Below are 10,161 nucleotides of genomic sequence, written 5' to 3' on the forward strand. Positions count from 1 at the left end.
AGTAAAGGTCAAGGAAAAGTTCAAGGAAAATATTCTACACAGAACAAGTCAAGTTCTGATGCTGTGAATGCAAAAAGAATGAAGTCAATTTCTGATAAGTAAAGTCTGATGTCAAGTTCTGATATTCTGATTCAGTCAGGATCTAAAGACTCTCAGAAGTTTTTACAAACTCTGAAGCTAAAGAGGAAGCAGACTACTGTTTATTACAAAAATCCTAAAATCCAGACACTTGATGAGGAGATAGCAAGAAGATTACTTCTGAAACAAAATCCAGGAATGGATTTGGAAACTCTCAAGGAGGAAGATGCTAGATTTGCTGCTGAGAAGACAAATCTTAAGTCTAAAGCTTCTGATGCAAAGAAACCTCCAAGGCCTAAGGAAAAAGGCATTGTGATTAGGGAAAAGTCAAAATCTGAGATTTCAAAGTCCAAGACTAGATCACAAACTAAGATTGATCCTAAGTCAAAAGGGAAAGAAAAGGTTAGTGAACCTTTAAAGATTGAGAAAAAGATAAGTTCTTCCATTCCAGTCTATCAAACCACAATACATGATGATGATTTGATAGAAGATGAAATTGTTCAAATTCTGAAAAGAAGAAAGGTAATTGAAGAATCTAAAATAACCTCTAATACTGCTCAAGTTGTTCAGGATGAAGAAACAGCAAATTCTGATCAAGTTGAAAAGATAACAATTGTTGATAAGAAGAAGCTGTTATGGAAGAAAGCTACTCCAGTTGAACCAAAATCCAATCTCTTGATGAATCAACTTGCAACATTTGGATTGAGATCCAAGCAACCTAGAGATAAAGCTGGATTAGGTTCATATGAAGGGAAGATACAAACAAGAGTAGAAGTTACTCTAAGAGATCCTTTCATGTTGACAGACAAACCATATGAACAAATAAAATAAAAGCACCTTGACAAGGTGTTGTCTGCTCAAATCGTAATAGATGCTCATGATAAGGAAAATCTAAAGGAGAAATTGATTTTATTTCTCTATGATGGATTAACTTACAGACTAGCTGATACTGATGTGCTAAATAAGTCTGTCGGAGAACTTCAACATATTCACTATCTTCTGGAAGTAAAATCTGATGTTACAAGGAGATGGCCAGAATACATTTTGAAGGCTATAAGAGATCTATTCTGAATCTCTGGTACAAAGACTTCTTAGTATATACCAATGATTACTGAAGATGATGGAAGAGAAATTCCTATGCTGAAGAATTCTGCTAAGATGGAAGTTATTCTGAAAGGAAAATGCTTATGTTATAATAAAAACTCTTCACATCCTAGAGTTATCAGACTTGGTGATGGACTTGAAAGAACATCAATTCAAGCTCTCAGAAATGCCATTTATTATATTGGTGATTGTAAAGATGAAGAACTGATGCAGGTTAAAGCACAGTTAGTTGAAATTCTGAGGAAAGCTGAAGATAAGCTGGTAAGAGATTTTGTTAAGAATCATTATGGATTCAGATTGATCCAGTAAAGTTGGTAAAGCTAAAAGGACTGTAAGTTGTAGTTAATAGTCTTATTAAACTTTTATTGCATTTGAATTTAAATGTTTTTGACATCATCAAATCTATTAACTTGTATATTTTGCACAATTTACAAGTTGGGGAAGATTGTTAGATATATTTGTGATGTCATGTCTAATATATTTTATGTTTAGTTTTCAGATCTTAACAAACAGGAAATATCAGTACTTACTGGAATCAGTACTTACTGGAAGTCATAATTTAAGGATATCATGACTTAGATTATCAGAAGATAATATTAGAAGATGGATATCAGAACTTAAGTATTGGAGAACTAACAGTTAAGGAAGGAATCTGATTTACAGGAAAGAAGATCGAGACTAATACAAAAAAAAGATATGCATATAAAGAGTTAGAGGACTGAAAGAATTATATTTAAGGAGACAGAATTATATTCCATATCAATTAGAAGTTATCTTGTAACTGTGTACTATATAAACACAGATATAGGTTTACACTACATATGTTATCATCATTGAGAAGATTATACATTATAACCTAGCAGCTCTCGTGATATTTGTTCATCACTGAGAGAGAACAGTTCCATTGTAACAAAGTTTATTATATCGAATATATCTATTTACTGTAACTTGTGTTCGAAATCGATTTGATTGTATTCTACACTGTATTCAACCCCCTTCTACAGTGTTGTGTGACCTAACATGATAAATCATGAAATTTCAAAGAGAAAAGAATTTTATATCATGACGGATGTCCCACGATTGTGGTTACCAAAAATTTGAATTTAGGAGAAAGTTTGTTGAAGTGAAAGAATAACTGAGAGATCAATATGATCACACGAACTTGGTGTTGCGTGCCAAAATTAAGACACTAGTAAAGGTTGTTAACCTTCATGTATTCACAACACACACAAGTGATGGCATCCCATCCGACTCCTATCACACAGACAGGTATACCTTGTGTCCCCTATAATTAGGGTTGTTCATCCCAGTCTGAATAAAAGAATATAAAAGGAATTCAAAATCAAATGAATAAAACTGAAAAGATTTAAAGCTGATATTTCTGGAGAAGAATGAAATCCAGAGAACAAAATTCTAGCACAAAATGAATAAACAAGTATTAGGGAATATATCCTCTAACTGATATTTCTTTTTGAGAGAAATCAAAAGAATTTATAGAAAGAGAATGTATTTCCAAGGTTTAATACTTATCTTCTATTTGAACTCTTCAGTTGACTCGTCATCTGATTTTAGACACTTCTTCATATTCCAAGGACATCGATAATCTTCATCGTCATCGAATCGTAGTAGCCTCGAAAGATTCCATAATAGAAGTTTGCAACTGCCAGGAGTTTAGTCCAGCTCAACACAACCATCTCAAACGAATGCGCCTATCTTAACTTACTCGTTGGTACTATATCCAATAGTCCAACAGGAAGTTGATATGAGCTCAAACGTCCTCACATAGCTATACACACTCCTACACACTCTCGTTTCTAGTTTACTATGACCTCAGCTCTGATACCAACCTGTAATGCCCCCAAATTCGGGGTCAGAGGATTTGGTCGTCACTATGAAACCTCAATCTAAATTAACATGTTTAATCAATAAACAAATGCCAGCGGAAGATATTTAGTATCTATAACCCCAAACTAATCCAAGATCTTTTAAGATTACAGTTCTAGAAACAAGAATTCCAAATTCCACCAATAAATTATTCTCTTTCTTTTAAAACTCTTTTTAATAATTCTCAATCTCAAAACTTAAACCGCTAGTATAACTTCGAAAAGAAGTATACTAGGCCCACCTTTAATAACACAATTATAATATAATATAATATAAACAACCTTACATAATAAAACTTACACTAGCCCGCAAACCCTGGATCAATCACCTTCCAAAAGCTTCTTCTTTGCTTCCTCGAATTATGCAGTTAAACAGCGCAAGCTAGTCCTCACTGAAGGTTAAATTTAAAATATGCAAGTATGAGCGGAAGAAATGCTCAGCAAGATCATTGTAATATATATATGGTCGTTTTGATATAAAACCGACGTCTGCAATAGCGCAGAACATTTCAAATCATAATTGCTGAATCATATAATTTTAGTTGAGGAACCCCATAATTGATTCCTTAATTGTATTCAAAACCATTTTGATATTCTTGAGCGAAATGCTTCAGCAATACTTTGAATCTTGACGAGAATAAAATTCGTAAAACAGTGTTTACAGAAATATCGTAAACCACAATAACATGAAACAATGATTATAGAATGAATTATAAACTTTACTCAAAACCGAACTCTTGATATTAATACGCATTTTGTTGTCATATCAAATTAGATATCAATATGAACTTTGATGCTCACAACATCTCATACTGAAGTCAACATCAATCATCTATACTAATACCACCTTTGATATTTAACAACAATGTAAGTATCCTCATAAATCGGAAACTGAATCAAAACCACATTTTACCTTTTTATACAAAACCAACACTTGATAAACCATTCCTAATAATATTATCAAAAACATTATAGTAATTTAGATTGGAATCCTCGAATGACGATGTGTTGCCGTCAGTGATCATCCGCGGAGCAACACCGGTATGCCGAAGCATATCCAACTAAACAAAGGGGTACCCAAGGCACATATCGTCCTATCAAGGTGTTATATCCCGTATAACACATAGCTCACGCTGGACCGCCGCCACGGCCTCTTACGCAACCATCCAATCTTTAAACATTTTATTGAAAGGGGTCATAATACTCGACACCCTTATAAACTTTTATTCCCCCATTTACTTGGGCAGGAATACTCGCAAAAGCAACTCATTTTTTCACAAAACCCAAAACATTTATAAATCCATTCATTTGGTAAGTAAAATTACTTAGCTATTCTGAACATAGAATAATAGAAGAGTACTTTCATAAACAGAATCATTTAATTCAGCGATACGTAAAACATTTATCTATTCCGAACTGAGAATAGGGAAAACAATACTTGCATGATAGGATTCAAAATATATCTCACTTGAACAATAAGTGATGATAGAAATACTTGCCATTGGTTTTTAGCAGTTAGTCACACTCGTAAAGACGCATCTATTCTGGCATTCCGTCTCAAAACATCACCGTCCTTCTACTTCGCTAAATCTCTGATCTGCTGCTCATGCAATGCTGCAACCCAAAATTTTTCTTATATTCCACTCTAGTCTTCATTCATACCATCTGGTCTTGATCTTCTTGAAAGACTCGCATCTATAATTAAAAGATCACACTTTAAACGTCTAAACGATAATTACCCGACAAACGGCGCGTCAGCACCCTATTTTATACCCATACGATAGCCCGTACATAATTAAAACAGTCAAACACAAGACCATTGACCCATTACACACGTAATTCATATAACACATAAGCACATAATCCATGTATCATATAAATCATATCACATATGACTCAGTTCGTCAAAAGGTTCGACTAGGTACGTTTAAAACTGAACTCGGGTAAAAAATATAATTTTTAGGTAAATAAGCGACTCAGAACTGACTTGCAAAACAAGCGACCTTTTGAAATAAAAGAATTTGGGTCTCGAAAATATTTTTATTGAAAGCGGAATATTTTTTATGAGTATGTATGCGTTCGTTTCGTATTAAACGGACGAACGGTTTATTTCCTACAAATAAAATACGAATAATTAGGAATAAATTAATTAATAATAATATTAATTGATTTTTAAATACCAAAATATAATTTTAAAACTTAAAAACAAATTGTAGGAATTATTTGAATTAATTATAAATAATTATATTTTATTTAACTATTTATAAATAAAATTAATTGATTAAATGAATTAATTAATTAATTAATTAAATCCATAAATAATCAATTAAAATAAATTATAAATAATTAAAACAAATACAGATTTTTGAAAATAATAAAAGAAATATTGTTTTGGAATTTAAAATAATTAAGAAAATAATTTTTAGAATTTAAAATAATTAGTAAATGCTTTTTTGGAAATTAAATAAATGGTTTTTAGAAAAACAAAATGAATTTTGAAATATTTTTAAATCGGAAAAGGCAGAAACAGAATTGGGAATGGGGTCAGGGTTTTGAAGAATCAAAACTGGGTCGGTTAAAAACTAAACGGGTCAAAGATGAACAAACCGGGTCGGGTAAGAACCCTACCGGAAACTGGGGAATGAACCCAGAATTCGGCAGCCTTCCCCCGGCGCCAGTGAGTTCTCCGATCAACTCTGAAAACTTCGCTGAACATCAAAAATTCAAGCCCAAACATTTCTGGGCTACCCCAACAACCGAATCCCGCCACAAAATTCACAGAACCATCTTCGAATCGATTTCTCCGACCAATTAACGACCACAAACCGGCGAACTCGTCGGTTTTCCGACGAGCGGCCCAACAACAACCAACCTCGATAAATTTGCTATGCAATCGAAGCTTACAACACAGGGACTCTACTTGTAACATCCTAAATAACAAATAATCAATATATAATCCAGAAATCGAACATAAAATTATTCAAGAACCAAGAACTCGGTTCGAACATTCCAACACTAAAACGAGTATGATTTTTACATAAATCGATTACTCTAATCATGGAAAAGCTACCGTAATCATCAAAAACATTCAACACAGCCCAAAAATTAAAAGCCCAAATTCAGACGAAGAACCCTAAAAAATCGATTTCAAAATTACCGATCGTTTGATATTTTTGATGATGAAATTAGATAGTAGTCATCGAGAGATTTGATTCCACTACTCGAACTGTTAAAACAGAAATCAAAATCACCTCCGAAATTGGGATTCAATTCCCCAGCTCAAGAACACCCCTTATTTTTCAATTTCCTATTTTTCTGATTTTTTTATTAATTAAAAATGAATAAAATAAATTTGTTGCAACTATTTATATATGTACAGAAATTGATACCCCAAAATAAATTAAGGGTGTTTTTATTCCTTAATTAAAATAATTAAGCTCCAAAATTATAATTACGGGGAATAATTTTAAAAATAATAAAATATAAAATTTGTATCAAAATTCCCCAAAATTTGCGAATAATTCGAAAGTGCAGAAATACTGGGTATTTGAAATACGTATAATCTTATAAATAATAAAAACACAGAGCTTGTGGGGTTGGACGTCCCGGTGGGGTCCCGGTCCGTTATTTTTGAAAAACTGAAACGATACTTAAATTAATAGAAAATTCCAAAAACACGTAAAATACAAGTAAATGCACATACATCGAGATAAAACGAGTACCTCGATAAAGACACAAATAAACACGTGCCCAAATTACGGATCGATTCATATAGATGCAATTTAAACAAGTAACGAGTATCTCATTGGATCATATCGGATCCGAAATACATTACTTAGCCGCTAAGTAACTATAAAAACGATACAATTTAATATCATATTTGGATAATTATCAAAACCGAGCTTCTTATAAAACACTTTATACAAAAATAATGTAAAAATATCCTGTCTTTCGAGAATACGGGTTTTGTTGATTTATTGAAATAACTATCGTATCGAAAAATTGTGTGCCGGGACGCGTACGGGTCAAACCGTAATCCGGATCGAAAAAGTTAAAACACGAAAAATATCCGGAATTACCAGATTAGGTTAGGAATGAGTTTTTGGAAGAGTTTCGGGTTTTAGAAATGTAAAAACGGTTAAGGTTGGACGATTCCCGGTTTTATAAAATTAGTTTTGTAATTATTCAGAAAATAATTAATAAATCCATAAATCATTATAAAATCATATAACAGTCCAAAAATTACCAGAATAATATCATAATTATCTATATTTTATTCTGGACATATAAAAATTAGAATACTCAAAGAATATCATATATAAACATCCAAAACATCAACTCCAATTACCAGATAATTCACTAAAATTCACATAAAATCACATAAATAATTCCAAATAATTATATTAATAATATTTCAAAATATGGGATATTACAAAGTTCGGTCAGTAGCTAAGAATGGTCTCCCCAAGATAATGGGAATCTTCTTATTCCTCAAAGTCCAGAATTATAAAATCAGCAGGGAAGATGAGTTTGTCCACCTTAACCAAGACATCATCCACTATTTCTCGCGGATAAGCGATGGAACAATCAGCTAGTTGTAATGACATGTATATCGGTTTTAGATCAGGTAGACCAAGCTTCTTGAAGATAGACAAGGGCATCAGATTGATGCTAGCTCCCAAATCACACAAACATTTTTTGAACGACAAGTTTCTAATAGTGCAAGGAATAATGAAACTTCCAGGATCTTTAAGCTTCGGAGGCAACTTCTGTTGCAGCACAGCACTACACTCCTCCGTTAGAGCAACCATTTCCAACTCCTCAAGATTCACCTTCCGCGAGAGAATATCTTTCATGAACTTCGCATAACTCGGTATTTGTTCTAGAGCTTTAACAAACGGTATGTTGATGTGCAACTTCTTGAAAACTTCCAAAAACTTGGCAAATTTCTTCTCTAACTTCTGCTTCTAAAGTCTTTTAGGATATGGCGGAGGTGGATAGGCTTGTTTATCCCCTGTATTACCCTCAGGAGGATTGTTTGCAACAGCTTTCTTCTTCGGTTCCACCTAGGCATCCTTCTGCATAACTTTTTCAGCTACAATCTCATTTTCTGGAATTGACAAGAGTGCAAACGCACCTGCATTCTGGACAAAATTTTCAGACTCTTCATCTTGCTGAATTTGGGGGCTTGCGACCTTTCCAGACCTCAAGGTGATGGCATTCACCTGTTCTTTAATTTCCCTCTTGCTTGGATTGGCTTCTGTATCACTAGGAAGCATTCCTGGTGGTTGAATGAATAAGGCATTAGTAATTTGCCCTATTTGGTTCTCCAGAGTCTTGATAGAAACAGCCTGGATTTTGCATATAAGAGCCTGGTTTTTGCACATAAGCCTCAACTCCTCCAATTCAGATTTTTCATTCAAAGATTGACCTGCACCTCCATGAGTTTGTTATTGAAGTTGGAGTTGTTGTCTTGGTACAAATTGTTGTTGAAAACTAGGAGGATTAAATTTCTTGTTTCCAAATTGCTGAAACGGCTGTTGCATCACATTCTGATTGTTGCTCCAGCTGAAGTTAGGATGATTCCAGTTGTCAGGATGATAAGTGTCTGGAACTGGTTGCTGCGATCTCTGAAAATTTCTCACAAACTGAGTTGATTCACTAGATATAGCACATTGCTCCGTCGCATGCGACCCTGCACACAGCTCACATACACTGGTTATCTTATTAATACCATAGTTAGCCAGGGAATCGATCTTCATAGACAACGTCTTTAGTTGAGCAGTGATAGTCGTAGCTGTATCCACTTCAAGAACTCCTGCTACCTTGCCATGTGGCAATCTCTGGGTTGGATACTGATATTCCTTAGCAGCCATCAGTTGAATTAGCTCATAAGCTTCATTACAGCTCTTAGCCCATAAGGCTCCACCTGATGCTGCATCGAGCATGGGTCTTGACTGTGCTCCCAAACTATTATAAAAGCAATTGATAATCATCCAATCAGGCATTCCATGATGAGGAAACCTCCTAAGCATCTCCCTGTAGCGCTCTCAAGCCTCACATAAAAATTCCCTCGATTGCTGCGCAAATTGAGTAAGAGCATTCCTGATTGCAGTTGTCTTCGCCAAAGGGAAGAATTTAGTAAGAAACTTCTGAGCAAGATCCTCCAAAGTAGTGATAGAACCTGCTAGTAGAGAATGCAACCAGCACTTAGCTTTATTCCTAAGAGAGAATGGGAGAAGCCTCAGCTTCACAGCATCTTCAGAAATATTGTTGAACTTGAAAGTGTCGCAGATCTTGATGAAATCTCTAATGTGCATGTCGGGATCCTCCATTGGAGAACCCCCAAACTGAACTAAATTCTACACCATCTGAATTGTGTTATACTTGATTTCAGAGGTATTAACTATAATAGTTGGTCTGACAATTATAGACCGAATGCCATTGATCTTCGGTTGAGAATAATCCATCAAAGCTTTCGTATCTTCTATTGGTTCTCCCATTGCAATATAAACTAGAGTATATGAAACACATGACTAAAGTAAATCTTGTAAGAAAATAATTCGAGTCGGTGAACTTTAACGACCACTGATGACAAGGACATAAACTAAATTTAACACCGAGTCCCCGACAGTGGGACTCGTTTAGGTTAAGTTCGGATTATGCACTTATGCAACAATGTATGATTATCGTTCAATGCTAAAACAAGTAACAATTTGAGTTGATTAACTAATCAAGAAATTATACTAACATGCATTAACCAAGAGAATAAAAGTGATTTACTTATATGAGAATAAACATGGGATTCTAACTTCATTAAATACTTCATTCAAAGTCTATGTCTTTAACCCTAGCATGTGATGGTGATGACAACTAATCAGATAACACGAAATTAGTATACGCTAACTTTTGTTATACGTATAACTTACTATCAAACATCCACAATTAAGTTAGAAGTTGAATATATACCAATTATGCTTAGTACCTATATGTCTATAAGAATTGAAAATATAATGGTTTAAGAGCAAGTTATCTATCGTGATTACATAGGGTGAATAAGATGGTTAAAATTACAGACGAATTATGCATGTCAATT

At 34.0% G+C, this 10,161-nt stretch overlaps 1 non-coding gene across 1 annotated transcript; it reads left to right on the forward strand.

Annotated features, from left to right (window-relative positions):
- Positions 1-9,071: 9,071 nt before the first annotated feature.
- LOC141715801 (small nucleolar RNA R71) lies at positions 9,072-9,178 on the forward strand. Its single transcript, XR_012572550.1, has one exon. It is a non-coding gene; the product is annotated as a small nucleolar RNA R71 (small nucleolar RNA).
- The last annotated feature ends 983 nt before the right edge of the window (positions 9,179-10,161 follow it).

The sequence above is a fragment of the Apium graveolens genome, chromosome 3 (assembly GCF_009905375.1).
Source record: "Apium graveolens cultivar Ventura chromosome 3, ASM990537v1, whole genome shotgun sequence".
Taxonomy (NCBI): Eukaryota; Viridiplantae; Streptophyta; class Magnoliopsida; order Apiales; family Apiaceae; genus Apium; species Apium graveolens.